Genomic DNA, 3,019 nt, shown 5'->3' with positions numbered 1-3,019 from the left:
TGGTGCGTTGTACTCTTTTTCTCCTACGATCAAGGTTCAGTTTTCTCCACAGGGTTTTTGTGACTTGACGAGGTTTTGACGAGGCAACAGATCAGCACCATCGGCATATCAGCGCGCGGCACAAGGGGGTAGTGTTCTAGGATATTCTCTATGTGTGCCTTGGCCTTATGTCAATAGGATATGTAGTTAGACTAGATCTATGTATTCATATCCTTACCATATTGGTATTGTGTAATTCCCTATATAAAGGGCTCCTATCAATGAATAAGATGATGATTCTCTTGCTATCTCTTTGTCTCTACACTTTATCCTTCATCAGAACTCTAATTTTTTCGCGAACTTGAACACTCTATCTCTTTGTCTCTACACTTTATCCTTCATCAGAACTCTAATTTTTTCGCGAACTTGAACACTATTGGACTCCTTGGATACCATATTGAGTTAAGAAGTAAGCATAACGGTGTTTGGTAGGATTTGACAGCAGTTTATCAAAATTGGTCAGATGCAACTTCAATAAGCTAAAAATTACACCTACTTATTTAAACAGTTATACCAAACTAGGCCTTGCAGCCTCAAGCACTCTCCGATAATGAGTTTAGCCTTGTCTACGCCAAATCCTGACCTGCCGATTGCGGTCACGAGTCGCGACCTGCCGATTACGGAACAACGTTTGGGTCTGAAGGGGTTTAGACCCCTGCCAGGTTTTCTAACACATGTATAATCACACATAATCATGCATCAATAGCCCTTCTTAGGTTTTGGAACATATGTATGACTTATACATAACCATGCATCTATGGCTAGCTAGAAAAGAATGCATGCAATATATGGAATGGTTATGGGTAGAAACATAATTACAATTAGATTTTGTCTCTGCTTTCATACCAAAAAATGATATGGTTTTCCTTATAGATCAATTTATTTTATGATACAATAATTTGTCAGTTATATATATTTCGGACCCTCTGTGGTTTAGAATCTTGGTTCCGCCCCTGGCGACCTTATCGATCGTTTCCAACTACCATAACCATATGTTCCAATCTGATTACGAATGTTCAGTTATATATCTAGCCAGTCAATGTCAAAATTTAAACTAGCACAAACACCTAGATTTTCAACCATCTAGATTTTCATTATAGATGTAGATGAAGTTGATGTTTGTAATACTTATATGTAAATCTAATAAATTAAATATTTAAGGAAAAAAATTCTTCCCAAAATACCGATATTTTTTCCCGGACATCCCTGATATATCTGATATCTTTTTTTTTTCAAAGTACCGATAGATACACCGATACCGATATTTTAATCATTGGTCCTAACCTGTCGATTGCGGTTGCAAGTCGCGACCCTATCGATCATTTCCAACTACTAAAACCATATGTTCCCATCTGATTACGAATGTTCAATTACCCGGCCAATCAATGTCAAAATTGAAACCACTGAAATTACACTGTTTTTTTGAGTCACCTCTCAAGATTTTATGTAGCTTCTGCAAATTTCTTTGTCATCACATGCTTGGCTAGGGAATTATGTGCAAGGTGGTGCTTCGCAGACCGTCTCTTTCAATTCTATGCACAACAATTATGTTCAAACTGTTCAAGTACCATCCTCATCGGCATTTTCAGGGTCAAGGCAAGGCATCATTAACAAGGTACACGTGTACGGTGGTACGACTGTCTGAAAACGGAGTGGACCATGTGGATAGATAAGTAATGGGTTACGGATCATGGCAGCCGGGTATGGGTTGGTTTTTGTCTCTTTGGGCTGGGCCCCTCCCTCCCCAACATTATATGCTTAAATTCATTGCTTCTGCTTCTTCTTTCCTCTCAATGCCGTGATTGACCTTCTCTGCCATTTACTACTACGGTCAGCATTTGCCACACCACCTGCATTTGGCACCTACCTCCCCCTGTTCACCAAGACACTAACCCTACGGGGTGTTCCCACACACTTCATTTTCCATTTTTGGTTGCCCTTCCCCCCACCGGTTGCTTTCGGCTCGTCGACAATTCATCGCCCATCAAAACCGATAATTTTAATATAAATGGTCCCAAGATATAAATGACTGAGATTACACCGCGTACTTATACGCCGTGCATACAAGAACTTCAAGTGTTTCATGATATAAAACCTTCGAAGTCAAGAAGAGTTAGATTAGGGGATGTGCACACCCTTTTTTTTTTTGGTTAACACATTCACAAAAAGATAAAGTTTAAGTCACTAAAAGATAAAATTTAAGTTATCAAATAAGAAAAAAGAGTGTGATACATTCATAAAAAGATAAAGTTTAAATCACTAAAAGACAAAATTTAAGTTACCAAAAAAGAAAAAAGGGTGTGTGAATTTTACAACCCTAGATTACTTGTGTTTTGCAATGTATCGTGCAAAATGTGTTAATTCAGCTACTCCCAAATATAGGGCTTCATTTACCAAAAAAAAAAACTATAAGGCTTCCCCACCAAAACAAAGATGTATAAACTTTCATTTCGAGTTTATGTTAGCGATGAATAGATTCTTACGTCCAATTCTTGAATCGTGATGAGTTATGATTTGTGAACTTGTGGCTTCTTTGTAAATGGGGCGGAGGAAAAATACAAACAAAAATCACCACATGTGATCGAGTTGGTAAGATCTACATGTTCAACTCCAACCTAGGTTTTCATTACACACACTGATTGGAGTGACATATCAATCTAGTCCTGGTGTCGGGGAAGGGGAGGAGAGGAAAAGTGTTCCAACATAACACGGATTAATCTCTTGGTCTAGAAAAGTTTCCAAGCAAACCACGTTTAAAAACAGAGAAAACATCAAACAAACAAAAGCCATGGCAAATAAACAAGGTTGGTCAGGAAGGTTGAAATGAATAACGTTCAACTCCGCCATATTCCAGAAGCAAGAAAAAGCCCGAATTGACCCAGAACAGCCAACGACATTCAAACATTGCCTGCCCTGCGTATCGTACATTGTTAATCTATTTGTACTTGACTCCACAACTTATGAACTTATGGGGGATTAC

Source organism: Fragaria vesca, linkage group LG5 (genome assembly GCF_000184155.1).
Source record: "Fragaria vesca subsp. vesca linkage group LG5, FraVesHawaii_1.0, whole genome shotgun sequence".
Taxonomy (NCBI): Eukaryota; Viridiplantae; Streptophyta; class Magnoliopsida; order Rosales; family Rosaceae; genus Fragaria; species Fragaria vesca.
The sequence above is the reverse complement of the archived record's forward strand: the minus strand, read 5'-3'. Positions refer to the sequence as shown.